General features: G+C 37.3%; 1 protein-coding gene across 1 annotated transcript in view; it reads left to right on the plus strand.

Moving 5' to 3' along the window:
* BRINP3 (BMP/retinoic acid inducible neural specific 3) overlaps positions 1 to 16,632 on the plus strand; it is a gene marked incomplete at both ends in the record, with an annotated part of 223,916 nt that overhangs the window by 23,436 nt on the left and 183,848 nt on the right. Inside the window, one exon of the mRNA XM_079763782.1 lies at positions 121 to 181. The remainder of the gene's footprint in view (positions 1 to 120; positions 182 to 16,632) is intronic.

The following is a 16,632-nucleotide window of genomic DNA, read 5'->3' on the forward strand; positions in this document are numbered from 1 at the left end:
CTCCTTTTTTTTCCCCATTGACCTTCCCCCAGCCTCCCCTAAACTCTTGTAACATTGCAGATTGAACTCTTGTATCAACTATTATTGAAGTCATCAAGAAAACATCTTTATCTTTTCCAGGGTAGAAGAAAAGTGAACTACAGGGTACATTCCATTCAGCTCCCCAGATGTGAAAAGAAAGGTAAAGTAGGTGATTTATTTTCACTTTTGTAAACAATTACGCACTTTATTTCATTCTCTTCTTGAAGAATCAGCAATTGTCATATCTGAACACCAAGTTCACGTAGCACTTTCCCTGGAGAAGTTTATCCTCCATCACCTTGTCCAAGTTCTGTGTTTTCTGCTTGGTACTCTCAGAGGTCTCTCGGTGAGTCGCTGAGCTGTTACCATATTTTAAAGCAGCTCATATTCCAATGAATGTGCTATTGATCCCATCTGGCTATCCAATATGGGAAGGTGATCTGAAAGTTCTTAGATGGTAGCTATTGATCAGAAGAAAACATAATTCATTCATGATGCCTAAATCTACTAGTATATTTAATTGTCTGTGTTTGCATAGACTGTCATGACATATCCTTTTTGTGTGTGATTTATTTTGCCTTTTTAATTTTGCCGGGAATTTAAAAACGTACCTTAGTGTTGACCTTGTGTTTTTCGATAAGGGGAAGAAAAAGACTGGTCCCAGACACTCTCATATATAATTATAAAATCGAACTTCTAAATTCTTTGATTCATTCGTTTTTAGTAGGTTTAGAGAGTCTATAAGGAAAACCTAGATTAAAGGGATTGGACTCTAGCTATATATCGAATAAAGTATTATTTTTATGAAATAATATCGTTTTTATAGTAGCAGTTGCCTAGAACTAGAATACTATTCTAATCTACAGAATAGTAGACACAAAATAGGAAAACAATACAGTAGACACCCATGGAGACAAGTGGAATGATTAATAATTAAACAAAGGACTCTCACATAATATGCTGAATTCTTTACAATAATAGAATTAAAGGATTGAACTCTAAAGAGCATAGAAGGAGATACCCACCAGAGGTAATGGCAGAGGTAGAGCTATGTTTATTCATAAAGTATGCACTGAGTGGAATTCCTGGAAACTATAAGGTAGCAATACGGAGGTTGGAAAGACAGTCTCAGGCCCTAGCTGTTTTGCTGAGTGGATAGAGCATAGGCCCGCAGACTGAAGTATCCTGGGTTCGATTCAGATCAATGGCATATACCTCCATTGCAGGCTCCATCCCTGGCCCTGGTCTGGGAGCATGTGGGAGGCAACTAATGGATGTGTCTCTCACTTCAATGTTTCCCTCTCACTGTCTCTCCCAGTCCCTTTTAACATTTCTAAAAACCAATGGAAAAATATCCTCTGGGTAGGATTAACCACAACAACAATGAGAAATAAATACAAAAAAAGTCTCAGATCTCGGGTCAGGTATGAAAAACCCGAACACAGCTAAAGATTATGCATGGCACTGATAGATGAGTTATGTAGGAATTTGTTTGAAGAGGGAATAAAGGTATGAAGAGGGAAAATCAGAATTCTATTTTTCCCCAATATCTCAAATTGTTAAGCAGAGGAGTGGAATAATGATATATTCAGTTTAGAAAGGTACTTTTGACAGCAGAGTGGAGAATATATTACGAGATGAAAGGACTGAAGGCACAATGTTAGGAGTTCATTTTATCAGTTCATAAAATAGATAATGAAGGCTCAAACCACACTATTGGCAGTGGGAATGAAGAGGAAGGAGACGTTTGAGAGGCATTTATGAGCTAGATTTAACAGTCCTCTATGACAAATGGATGAGATGGAGATGAGAGAGAAGTGGAGAATTCAATCAAATTTAAAAACATCTGCCTCTAAGACTTCTGCTAGGTGTTTCCATATACACCGTCTCATGTGAATTTCCCATGCCTCTGTATTGTAGATCTTGTTATCCTCACTTTATAAGTAGGCATATTGAGGCTTGGGAAGGGGGAGTAATATGCTCAAGATTTTATAGTTAACAATTGCCAGAATCAGTACTTGAACTCTAATTGTTTTATGCATCGCTTCCTAGCTGGGTTCCTCATTTCTACTTTAAATTTTCTGACTTTCTCAAGGACTACTAAAATCCTAGATGGCTCAATAACCCTGAAACTATTGTCAATTCACTTTTGATCCACCTTCTTGTATTCTTGTCTGTTCTTGTCACCATTTCCCTAGAAAATATGTCTCCCTTTCTCTATTTCTGTTCCCTATCCCCTCTACTCTTCCTCCACAAACACATACACATACTTAATTCCAAGTCACAATTTTGTGCATATGATAATAACACTTGCTCTGAGCCTTGGAAAAAAACCCCAAGCTTAGATTCAGCTTAATGGCAGAACCTATAAATACATCTCATGTCTCAAAAGTGGTTAAGTGTTATTTTGCTAGCACAAGTAGTTTCTCTGATTACTCTAACTCCAGCTTGGAAACAGAAAACTCAGATTTTTATGCTTCATATTTTCTCATTCCAGACAGTAATATTGAGAAATATGTTTATGAAATGAGATCTTCTAAATTATGGAGAAACTTTTTATATGTAACTCAAATGCAGTTGGATTTTGAAGGCAACATAAAATTACATTTTCTAAATAGATGTAGAAAGCAGTGTGAAATTATTCCAACTAAGTTCTAATTCAAAATCCTGCCCAAATTTATTGTCAGTAAAATAAATCCTATAGAGCAAGAACAAAAATATACTATGGCAAGTATATATACTTCTTGGACCAGCCTTAATTTAATTGGGCTGCGTTAATTTTAGTACAGAAATGCTAACTGGAATACTCTTATTTTTTAAAAATATATTTTTATTGATTTTAGAGAGATAGAAACATCAATGATGAGAGAGAATAATTGATTGTCTGCCTCATGCACACCCCACTGGGGATGGAGCCCACAACCAGGGCATGTGCCCAACCTAGAATTGACCCATGACCTTCTGGTTCATAGGTCAACGCTCACACACTGAGCCACGCAGGCCAGCCCTAAAATGTATTTTTTAAACCTTCTTATTGGTTATTTTTCCAGTTTTCAAAACAGATGAACATATGCATCCATATATATGGATTTAAAATGTTTAATTATGGTATAGTTCATATCACAAACATCTTCTTACATTGACTATAGTTTGTAATTCTATTTTTAAGCACATTTTATCTCTTTAAACATATGTCCTGGCTGAAGAGGCCAAAGACCGTTAGAGTTATCGGTCCCTTGGAAGGCCAGTCAGGCTGTAAACATAACGGGGACATAAAATTCAGAGGTGTCATAGAGCGTTTAGTGTGCTCACATTTACTTCTGGGAACCCTATAGCAGCGATGTATCTCGTCTTTCCAGCTGGGAGCAGAGAGCTGTAGATACACCTGCGAGATAAAGAACAAATGTTGTCTACAGCCGGCTGCAAAAGCGCTTCATGCTGCCTTAGTCTACTGTGGAGCGCTCTGAGATGCTGCTCCCCGGGAATCCAACACAGTGGTACCCGGGGTCTAATGGGAAATCCATTCTCACTTAGAGCCACGGAGGAAATTAGTCCTTGCGCTCAAAGGAAATTTAAAACAACATCACATCACCAGAGCCAACTGGCCTGGGAGATAGCCCAGCTCCAGCTCCTGGAGGTGAATGAAGCGATAAACCTTCAGCGAGTGGTACCTACACTAAAAAACACAGTGACAGGCGTGTCCCCTGAGAAACCAGTGATAATCCATTAAGGCAGGGACACATTCAGACGCAGATAAATGAGACACTGAGTCCAAAGGGCCTGGGGAAAGCAGAAGTGTTTTCTCCTCTCTCTGAGCCTACTGTGAAAAAAAAGGCCTGGATCCAGGTGGCGTGGGGTCAAGTTCCCGCTCTGACCGTGGATGACCTATCAGCCAAGGCCCCAGCAGGAATCAGAAAGCAGCTCCAAAGGGTTTCGCTTGAAGGACTTTTTCAAAAGGGTTATTTTCAGAAGTGGAGGCAAGGTTAACTTACAAAATCAATTGTGTTGCTCTGTGTTAGCACTGAATAGCTGGCATTCAAAATTTTAAAAAGCAACTCTACTTACAATAGACCCAAAATGAAATATTAGTTATAAATTGGAGTTTATTTTCTTGTTTTTTTCTTTTCTCTCTGAAGAGCATAAATATAAATACCTGGTTAACTGTATTACTCTAAGTGGTCGGTGCAGCATCTTGGTTAACGTCATATATAAGTGGCCCTGTAAGTACTTTTAGTTGTTGGTATTAAAAATACAAACATACCTGTCCGTCTGTTTGAAGAGAGCTGCAGTTAATTTCATGACAGTTTTCTGTGCTCACAGCTACGAACCGCTGAGTGAGTGGAGAAAGTACGCATTTTCCGGCGTATAAGACGACTGGGCGTATAAGATTTTCCTGGGTTAAAAAGTCGTCTTATACGCCGGAAAATACGATAATTCCAGAGGAATCAGGAATCCGCAGGTCAGCGGTTCTTGCTTTCTTTGCAAAATAGAAGTTTATGTTTATGTGTTTTGTCAGACTTGTGTCTTTCCTGTGGATGAAGTCAAAGCAGCCAGGGAATCCATTGACCATGTTCATAGAGCACTACTATTTAAGATCCGCTCAAAAAGGAAAAAAAGGAAAGAAAAAGGCATCTGAGTAGGCAAGAGCTCAGTGCTCAGAAGCACCTGCTTCAATTTGACTGATGTTGGCTGTCAGCCTCATATTGTCTTTCTCTTTCCATGTATTTCTTCTTAATGTCATCACGTTGAAAACACTGCTTTATTTTGGCATTCTGGTTAGACTTCCATCAAGAACAAGGGAAAGGTTTGTGTCTTTAACTGGAAGAGAAAATAAAGGGGAAATGGTAGCCACAGGTCCAAGTGTGAATTGTATTTTCTGTAGCTGGTAAAAATAAAAGAAGATGGATAAAGATGGATATAGAGAATAATTATCTTACCAGCTTACATGTGTCTGAAAAGGCATATTGTGGTAACATTAAGTGCTAAGGAATTCAAGGTGAGAGGGAAAAATATATCAATTCCTCCTCAAATGCGAATAGGGTCACAGAGGAGTGCACTTAGCATTAAAAAAATTACTTTAAAGCCTGGACTTGAACACTGAGAATTCTAGAGTTCATAGGACAATCAATCCAGATGATAAACAGGAAGTCAATAAGGAAGCAAAAGGAACAAGAAAGACAGGAAGAGCAGTAGAGGCAGAATTATATAATAATAAATATAATAAAGAAAACAGTCTCAAATACAGAAAACTACAAAAAGAAAAGGAGAAATTAAAAATAAAAATATATGAAGCATTTAAAATGTTGCCAAAGTGATCAAAGTAAATAATAATTTTATGAAAAAATGTTAATGAAATCATAGCATGTCTTAGATGAGAAGAATTGACAATACCAGAAAATATAACATTTCTCTGAAACATCATTCTATGTAGTAGAAACTCATAAAATGTTCCCTGTAATTCTATACTGAATATTTGCTTTCTGAACAGTGAAAAATAGTGTGGCATAGGCTTTCTTTTCCAATGTTTGTGGGAAAGATGTGAAACAATATTCTGTAAAGAATATTCCCAAAACAACACACTAAAATGAGCTTTACCTTTGATTAGCTAGACGAAGGTAATGCAATCATGGCTACTTTAACATACATCTTCTAAAATAGAGAATTAAACGATTCTATCACTTTAGCAAAGAAATGCTTTAGAAGGGTGATATGTTGAGCAAAAACCAGACTGTTCTGCTCAAATGGAAAGAGACGTCCACAAAATAAAATAAATTGCTCTGAATAAATTTAGGTCAAACATACAACAATTCCAATAAGATTATTTAGAAAGTCTTTTCAGTAGAAAAACTCTGAAATGTATATCTTCCTTTTACCTAAGAATCAACTTTTCAAATACAGGAAGGGAGAAAGAGAAGGAGGGAGAGAGGGAAATATATAAAAAACAAAAACAAAAACTAGTGGCCTGGTGAATGGATTCTTGCACATTGAAAGGAAATTAATTAGAAGAAATATTTTAATATCGCTATTCACCCTTTCTCTATAATAGAAGTGTCAGAGATGAAAGAAAATTAGTAAAATGTATATGAAAATAATATATAAATTGATTAATAAATAAACAATAACAGCATGATGTAACAACAACAAAGACATGATATCAAAACAATAAAAACATGATGTAAAAAGAACAAAAACATATAAAAACAGTATTGATTAACAACAATGACTGATAAATTTATTAAATTTATTCTAATATCTCTCTGTATCCCACATTAAGAGTAAAAACACTTTCAGAGTGCTTGACTAATTTCCCTTGTGATGCAGTATTTATAACTTTAACGTCACACGCTCTTTGAAATTGGGAGAAAGCAACATATAACTGACCATGTCCAAAAATGGGTTCAGGTAGGAATATTCCTACTCTGTCTAGAGTTTGTCCTTGTGATTTATTAATAGTCATCACAAATGCTGGCATCACGGGAAACTGTCTTCAAATTAATTTAAATGGGAGAAAAGTGTCAGATGGGGACAAATCAATTCTTGGTATCATTTGGACAAACTGCCTTTGCTACTACATTGAGTACATTTTCCATCAGATGGTTTTCATCAGAGAAATTTAGTGATAAGCAAAATTGACATGTAACAGTCATTCCACTACAACTGTGTTCGATAATTGCATCCTCATTTACTTCATTTCCGCTACGAAGGCAGTTCCTACCAGTATTGGTAGTGCTTGTCGATGACTGTTCTTCAGACATATTCTGTCAACACTGCCGCTTTCTTTCAGCTTTAGAGGTACATTGTGCCAGTAGTTGGTCTTCAGACATATTCTGTCAACGATGTCTTTCGGCTTCAGAATGTCAACAAAAACAACCAAATTCATGATCCACAATGACAGATCGAAACACATGTGTTCGATTGGTGCCAGCAAGAGCTTTATATGTATCACACATGTGGAAGTCAATGTTTATTTTTAAATTGTCAGTGTGCATCATATGTAGCCACCGGTAAATTGGTCGGACAGTCAGAGAGATGTACGGTTGATCGCTTAGCCTTTTATATATATATATAGACTAGAGGCCCAATGCATGAAATTCATGCAAGGGGCTCGACCCTCGCAGCCCTGGCTGCCTCAGCCGGCCCTTGCAGCCCCAGCTTCGTCTGGAAGGTCGTTCACGTGGTCCAGACCATCGTTCTGCTGTTCGTTCTAATTAGCATGTTAGCTCTTTATTATCTAGGATAGCTTACTGGTATCTTATCCAGAACGAAACTTTTTCTTTGCCCAAATTTTTCAGATTAAGATAATGTTTATTGGTAAGCATATCTGGTAGATGGTAGTTGTCCTTTCTGTTTTAATATTTTTGCAATATCCACTAATATAATCAGGGGATAGAAATGGAGTACTAGATAGCTACAGTGATATATTGTTGGTAGAGTAGCTTAATTCTCCTAAAGGTGAAAGAGGTATACACAAACTTAGATGTGCATATGAAGAACCTACAGATTTTAATAATAGCCTAAGTCTAAATTAAATTAGCATTTTATGTGCAGGCTCATATTTAGTATTAAGTCTGATTGTGTGTAGCTTTGGGAATGGTAACTAGGACATAGAAAGTATTCAATAAATGTTAGCTATTATTGATGTGATTCTTATTTCAGGTTTGAATTCTTGATTTTTCTCAGATTCAACCTATTTTGAAAGGAAACTGCTTTGTAGGACAAATCATTCCCTGTATCTAAACCTATTACAGTTTATTCTTTGAAGCCCAAACATGTCATTCAGACGTCATTCACTCATTTATTCATTCTCAAATTGTTATTCACCACTTTGTTAAAGGCAGTTATAAGGATACAAAAGATGTAACGATTTCCATTTTGCATTAAATAAGTTTAAAACAGTGAAAATGTGGAAGTACAGAAAGAGTCATGCAAAGCTATTGTTTTAGAATACGAGACAATTTTTTTAGCAATGCTTTATGTGACCAAATTTTCCTGAAAATAATAAACAACATATTCTTTTCATAATTAGAAATGCTTTATCTTCAAATTCCTCGTTCTTCTGTTGTTTTTTGCAAGCACACATCCATGAAAAGAGAAAAGATTTCTCATTAAGCAGCACCGTGTTAGGTACTCTACATGGCCATGTTAAGTATGTTCATTCTCTGTCTCTCTCTCTTCCATGCCTTGTGAAAATAATTCCAAGTAACGCACTCTCTCAAATCACTTAGCTCACACTTACATCAGCTTGCAAGAGGCATAAGGAAAGTAGAAGTAAGCGTAGAGTTGGAAACCATCATTCATTGAATTATTAACTCTCTATAATGGACACTTTCTAATAATAGTTTGCTCTCAATTACCTGGTTATTCTCATCTCTTAAACTCGCATTATGTGCTGGAGTAATCCCTTAATTATGAAATACATGTATTACTGTGGTCTTTGTTTAATAACTGATAATTGAACTTAATGTATTAATCATTCCATATACAATTATACCATAGGATCAATAGAATTTAATGAACTCTATCTGGTCAGTGAAATAACGATAAATTATTCATGTCTGAAAAATGAACTGTATTAAGTTAATCAAGCCATTAGGATCATTTTCTAAAATAAATTTTGAGACAAAGACAGTATATCTTTTTTTTTTTTTTAATGAGCAGTCTGTATAATAAGATCCGGCTCTCAATGTACTAAGGGCATTAGATCAAATAAAACATTTTCAGTTATGTTTTAAAAAAAGCTTCAGTTCAGATTTATCACACAAGTGCATGCTGTTTTTATAATATATTTTATTAAATGTATTGAGTATTTCCATTCCAGTTTCCCAACTTTTTTTAGAGTGAGCTTGTAGAAAAGGAGACTTATTTTTCAAATTTATATTCGGTGTGCTTATAAAAAATGCAGAAAATATTAGAGTTTGCTGAAAGAATGACTTTCACTTAAAAGTCAGTTTGTGCTTCCTAACAGCTACAGTATTGATGTAAGAGTTTGGCGTCTTACATCTTATGTTGAAGCACCCGAAACCAATTCAAGGTTGATAAAAAAAAACAAAGGAATTTATTATGAATACACAGGTGTTTAAACATAAAACAAGGAAAAGAATATAGTGATCCCATAGGGGGATACTGCGATTAGTATATTTTATATCCTACACCTTTGTAGAATATAAAACAGGGGATTCCTCACTTTCTGTCTGGGTACATTCCCAAGCTACACTATGTAAATCGGTTGGAGACTGGTTAGTCAGATTTGAATGACCTTTCTGTCAGAGTCTGTTAGGGACGAGGGGTACCCAGTGATGTTAGGACCTAGCCATCTTCTGCTGGCTGTATGTGATTAGTTCTATTTGGGAGAAGGCGGCTTGAAGAGCTAAACGATGCCATTTCAGTGCAACAGGCTTGAGGGCGCAGGCCTGCAGAGGGGAGTGATGGAGTGCGTTATAAAAAGGATTTAGTAAGTTTCCAGGCAAAAGGATGGCTGGCTATACAATGCAGGGATATCAGCTACCAACTGTTCCCCGCACTGCTATCCAGACATCCTGAGAGAAACCCATCACCTGCGCGACTGACAGGCACCATAAAGCTAACTGCCCTTTCCCAGTGAATAAAAGAAGCCCAGGTGGGGAATAGTGCATTTAAAGAGATGAAGTCTTTTTTCAGGACGAGTCTATGAAGTTCACATTTGTTTAACAAGTGAAATGGCATAGATGGGAATCTATGTTAAATTCATAGGCTGGAAGACATTAAGAAGACAGGCATTTAAAATAATGTTGCTGTTGACTATACTGGTGATCTCCTTGTACAATTATTTTTCGGAGAAACATCCCAAACAGCATGTATATAAGCACAACACACACTTGCATATTGAATAAGTCCAAGCTACTTCGCAAGTAGTCGCCTCATATTAAAGCCTTAACCTATGGCAGTGGTTGGCAAACCGCAGCTCGCGAGCCACATGCGGCTCTTTGGCCCCTTGAGTGTGGCTCTTCCACAAAAGACCACGGCCTGGGCGAGTCTGTTTTGAAGAAGTGGCGTTAGAAGTTTAAGTTTAAAAAATTTGGCTCTCAAAAGAAATTTCAATCGTTGTACTGTTGGTATTTGGCTCTGTTGCCTAATGAGTTTACCGATCACTGACCGATGGGATGCCAAGCATCTAAGTTTAAAATGCTTCATGTCTAGCCCTAGCTGGTTTGGCTCAGTGGATAGAGCATTGACCTGTGGACTGAAAGGTCCTGAATTCTGTTACCCTCAAGGGCACATGCCTGGGTTGCGGGCTTGAACCCCATAAGGGATGATAGGAGACAGCGATCAATGATTCTCTCTCATCATTGATGTTTCTATTTCTCTCTCCCTTCCTCTCTCTGAAATCAATAAAAATATATTTTAAGAATAATAATATGCAACACTTACAGAGTGAACTGCAGTCTCTCCATGGGGAGCACCGCATTTCAGAGTCTCTGTGCTAGAATCAGTAGGTTTGATCTCTGTGAATCCCAGAGGCCAGAGGCTTGGCCAAAAGGCAGTGGGATCAAAGCCTGTCTCCCTGAACTGTGTCTAAAGAGAATGGTCGATGGGGTTTACTCTAAATGGGGAAGGGAGACACCAGTGGCATCTCTCAAATCGCTGAGCATAAAACCTCTCCAAAAACATGGTGAGGAAGGTTAGCTTTTCACATATTGTTTTCAATGGAAGTGTCTCAGTGCAACATTTCAATACTCTTTGGATACAAAGGACAAGTATGATTTGGGAGTTATGTGTTGATTTGAATTTGCTAAAGTATTAAATGGTTTTATCTGTGAAAATAGTAAGAATGTTGTCTAATTTAAGAGTTCTTTTTTTTTATCAAAACCCAGACAGAATGTTTTTCTAATAAAAACTTCAAATAAATAATTGAACAGGATATCCATAGTTATAAATAAAATATTTAATTTAAAATAATATAACATTTCTTTTGTATTTAATTGGCAATAAATATCATATAATGCGGGATGCTTAAATTAAGTAGTTCTTATTCACGACCGGAGTGGTTTTCAAGAGACTGATATAATTTCATGGAAGCAAGTGAAGCAATTAATTAGATTCTATTTATTAATCCACTTCAAATGTAATGAAAACGTAACAGCAAACAAATATATTTGCACTTGAATCTGTGATGGATGTTGATATCACTGTGGTGTTCAAAGTTGCCTCATATTTCAAACGAATGTATGCAAACGTATAATAATTTAGATAAAAATCCAAATTAAATCACTAGAGACTTTAAATAGGGGTAGAAAATTATTTTTATTCATTTCTTCCATCAAAATTTATTTATTGACCTCATACTGTGCTTTAGACACTGGAATAAATTCAGAAGAAAAGGCTTATCAAGAGAGCTAATGTCCTCACACTCAGAAAATCTTATTTAATTTTTAAATAATCTCATCACTGCTTTTGCTCACATCTATCAACCTATTCTTTTCAGACTGGATTCTAAATCCAACATTACAGGCTTTATTTAGCTTGTTTCAACATTTCCAATAAATGTCCCATTTGGAAAATATTCTCTATGGTTCTCTGTCTTTCCTCTCAGTCATTTGTTTGTTTCAGAGAATATTTTTATTTATAGCCCCATAACTAGTTGTCTCTTTTAAAAATCACTTTACGGTGGCAAAATTTGCATTTCACAAGTTTCATGCATTTTTATTGTTTATTTTAGTGAGCCTTAATCAATTTATACAGTTGCTTGCCTGTCACCACAATCCAATTTTAGGTCATTCTCTTTACTCTTTAAAAAAATATATATTTTATTGATTTTTTACAGAGAAGAAGGGAGAGGGATAGAGAGTTAGAAACATTGATGAGAGAGAAACATCGATTAGCTATCTCCTGCACACCCCCCACTGGGGATGTGCCCGCAACCAAGGTACATGCCCTTGGCTAGAATCGAACTTGGGACCCTTCAGTTGCAGGCTGATGCTCTATTCACTGAGCCAAACTGGTTAGGGCACATTCTCTTTACTCTTAAAGGAATTCTCACCATCCCCAGATCCAGGCCACCTCTGAGCCAATTTTGTTTTTATAATTTTGCCTTCCTGTGAAATGTCCTACAAATGGAATCATAGTGTATGTATGTGTCTGGCCTCTATTTGAGGTTTGTTCACGTTGTTGCACGTATACCTGTTCCTTTATATTGAGAAGTAGTATTTTATTTTATTTCAGTAATGCTTTCTAATTTTCAGTGTTCAAGATTTCATTTCTTTTGTCAAACCTTTGGTTAAATGTGTTAAGTATTCCTAAGTGTTTTGTTAATCTTGATATTATTGTGAAAAATTGTTTTCTATATACTGCAAATAGTATATAGAATTACAATTTGTATTTCTATTAATCTATCCCGTGACCTTGTTAAATTTGCTGATTGGTTATAGGAGGGTGATATATGAATCTTTCCTTGGAATCTCTCCATATAAGATTATAAGAACATATTTTAAAAACTAAGAATAATATGCAAAACTTACAGAGTCATCCCTGAATAAAAACAGGTGTACTTCATTCTTTCCCATCTGTCTGCCTTGAGTTCCTGTTCTGTGCCTTGCAGTGGTCGGCCAACTCATTAGTCAACAGAGCCAAATATCAACAGTACAATGATTGAAATTTCTTTTGAGAGCCAAATTTTTTAAACTTAAACTTCTTCTAACGCCACTTCTTCAAAATAGACTCACTCAGGCCGTGGTATTTTGTGGAAGAGCCACACTCAAGGGGCCAAAGAGCCCCCTGAGGCTCGAGAGCAGCAGTTTGCAGATCAAGGCCTTAGGGCATTGGCTGGAACCTCCAAATAAGCATTGGTTAGAAGTGGAAGAGTGAACCTCCCTCCCCTTTTCCCAGTCTAAGGGGAAAGCACTCAGACCCTCGCCAATGAGTGTGATGTTATCTGTATTAGGTTGTTGATATATCCTAGATTGTCGATACATTTTTAAAGTCATAAATGGACCTTGAATTTTATCAAATGCTTTTTTCTACATCAATTGAGGCTATCTTATGGTTTTTTTCTTTTATTGTTTTATTTGTTAAAATTTATTGAGTATTTATTATGGCACAAGCACTGAGCTAAGAACTTTTCTATATGTCATCTTATTTTTATCCTTATGGCAAACCTAAGGGAGAGATATGATCATTATGTCAGTTTCACAGATGAGGAAGTCCAACTGCCATTAGACTAATTTGAATTTTACCAACCTGGCTTGAACATTCCATACAATGTGTATATGAACTCATGTATTTGCAGGAATTAGCCGCCACCTAGAGTTTACGATATTTCCATTATTACCTTTTTCTAGCATTTGAGTTAGTGTATGTTAAGACTTTACTGAACATCAGTAAAGTGAGTTGGGTTATCTGACTGTCTTATCTCATCTCACCAGGACTCAAATGAATGAGGAATCAGAGAAATCCATTTTTTAAAAAATTTAGCTTTGGGTGGTAAACACACAACACACTATAACAGATGATGCACCATAGAATTATACTCCTGAAGCCTACACAATTCCACCAACCAATGTCACCCCAACTAACCCATGCAAAATACACACACACACACACACACACACACACACACACACACACACACACACACATTTTTTTAATTGGAAGGAGAGGAAGAAAAAGTCAGGAACAGTTCAGGAATGAATGCTTCTTACAACAGATACTGAAGGGGAGAGAGCTAGGCAGTCCGAGAGCCACATGAGTGCATAGAACTTCCTGAGCAGATGAAATGATTAAAGAAAAACAGGCATCCTGGTCATCATATTTACTTTTTTTTAACCAAAGCTGCAGGGCTCTGAGACCTACAGTCAGCCGTAGTTGCATTGACTGTACTGACTTTGACATAATAAGCAGAAAACTAATAGGAGGTAGTTTTTCCAAATTACTTACATCTATCATAGGATTATTCCAGTGTAACAAAGAATTCTCCAAAATTAAATTATTTAAGCTTTATAAACAAAATATTCTTTTTTCCCTCCCTCCCTTCCTCTCTCTCTCTTCCTTCTTCCCTTCCCTTCCCTTTTCCTTCTTCCCTCTCTCCTTCCCTCCCTCCTTTCCTTCCTCCCTTCTTTTATTAAATTCATCGGGTGACATTGGCCAACAAAACTGTATAGGCCTCAGGGCTATAACTCCAGCACACATCATCTGTATGCTACATTTTAACTATGAAAGTGATGTTTCTCTACACTGCTCACCCTGGGTTGTCTCTACTTGCAAAAGGTGAGCGGAAGTACAAACGAAGGCCACACTCCTTAATTATAATCAGACGCAAACGTATTAGCAATAATAATTTTGCTCCCAGTCCCTAACCGATTCTAACATAAAGGTCATCCACATCTTAGTAATCAGTCTCCAACAGATTTACATAGTGTAGCTTGGGAAGTACCCAGACAGACAGTGTTCCACGTTAAGCCTAATTATTCAGCAACGATGCTTCTTTACCCCTATTAGCCCTCTTTGAAGCCGAGTATCTGTATGCAAGCAACAATCTGTATTTCAAAATACTTTGGGGTTCTTAGGGCCTACAATCCAGAGCTCAGAACTATAGAAAAATGACAGCCAACAGTAGTTCCTGGTAAGTATTCACCCTACAAGGTGGAAAAATATTTTCCCTCCATTTTTATGGTCAGTAATAGAATTCAGCTTAACACAGAGAGCTGTTACTGTCGGAGTCATGAAGAGCTGTCAATGACTGTGCAGGCATGTTATTCCCCCACCCAGCTCCCCTCTAACCCCCTTTACTATATCTAGAGCCCCTCTTCTTCTCCTTTGGTGTGCTTTTGCTTCTAGGGCCAATACCTTCAAATAAATACTGGGAGGCCTGCCCGTGGGCTCCACAGTGCCTGCGAATGTTCGTTCTCCTGGGGCAGTCTTTAATATATGATCCCCTTGCATTTCAGAACTCCCCTGCAGAATAAGGGCACTTGGCTTGAAATCAGACCTTTGAGTGGCTTGTTCTTCTTTTTGTCCCTCTCTCCTTGCACCCTTCCCAGTGTTTCCTAAGATCACCCTTGTAAGTCACACGCACAGCCTTCTGCTTCTCTGAGTTTGCTTTTGGGGACCCTGACGATGATAGATAACAATTGACTGGCTGCTGCATAAATCCCAATTCAGCCGCACCTAGGGTCTATGGATCACCCACCACCAGGGAGTTCAAGGGCACAGTGTAGAGTTTTCAACTAAACTTCACCTTTTCCTCTAGCGCTACTTGTCTGTGTTCTCATGCTGATGTGTGCTTTGCCCTTTGGGGACCTTTATCGCTCTATCACAGAGCGTCTTGGATCATTGCTTATCTACTTGCTTCAAGTGTTGGCTTTGAGTACAGTCTCTGCTGGCTTTGTGGGAGGCTTGGTTTCTCTCATTAAATTACACCCAGTGTTTTCTGCCTGCTTAAAGGTGCACATCACATTTTTCAGCTCTCTAACCAGAACAGTTTGTGCCTAGACACCTTGTTGCCACCCATAGTTTGCCTTCTGCTTGTCAATGTCCAGGAGTTATAAATCGCTTCTTGAAGGAAATGATTGTCTGCGTTTAGTAATGGCGGAAAAGGATTCCCCCCAATGTTGGAATCGGCTCACTTGTCCTTGAACATCTCACGGTCATTTTGCTGAAGTCCGTCACATGGACCATTGGAGGCCACCGTGATTGCTTACTCTCACACCATCGAGCATTCTTGAAAAGCTTTCTTCTCATTCCCGTCTCCAAAGCTAATTTTATTCCTGTGCCACCTTGAATCCTTTCTGGAACAAAGTCTGTAAAAGAAAGTGTTTAGAGTCCTGTGTCTGCCTCACAGATTTGGGTGCATCTCTGCCATTTCCATTTCACTTCCTTAAGCTAATTGCTTGAAATTCTACTTCCTCAAATTTGGTTATTGACTTGTCCGATGTTGTTGAAATTCTGAGCTAATGTTTCCACCAGACATTTTAAAATCTGCTTCCTCATTTACCTCTCTCCTCTGTCTTCTTATTCTGTCACCTGTCATTTCATTACTGTGACCTTCTCTTCCGTTAACCCACAGCCCATGGAAAAGATTATGGAAGAGTATTAGGGGACTGAAGATTTGGATTGTATATATTAATAAGGCTAAGAGGATCAGAAATCAAAATATGTCTTCATTTTCACTGTGTTCAGTCCGGTCAGGAACACACTGAGATGGAGGTGGCTGAGGCTTTGCCACAGGTGTATAGAATTGTCTCAAATATATAATTTAAGAGAAAGGGGACTCTGGAGATAAGATGCTGAAAGAAAAAAATTTCAGAATAAAAAATTCATAAGACAAAGTTCAAAAATGAGGCATATATATTTAAAGATATCCTTAGTTCTCTCTGCTAGAAGAGAAATATAAATGTTGATGAGTTTTTCAGTGACTTCTTTCACATGTATACTTATATTTATTTCGTCAAGTAATTTAAAATGTAGTTGAAGTGGCTTCCAAAATTATATATACACACACACACACACACACACACACACACACACACATATATATATATACACATATATATATGTGTGTATATATATATATATATACACATACATACATATATACATACATACACACACACACACATGCACACACATATATGGAACCCC

Source organism: Cnephaeus nilssonii, assembly GCF_951640355.1.
Source record: "Cnephaeus nilssonii genome assembly, chromosome: 23".
NCBI classification, from domain to species: domain Eukaryota; kingdom Metazoa; phylum Chordata; class Mammalia; order Chiroptera; family Vespertilionidae; genus Cnephaeus; species Cnephaeus nilssonii.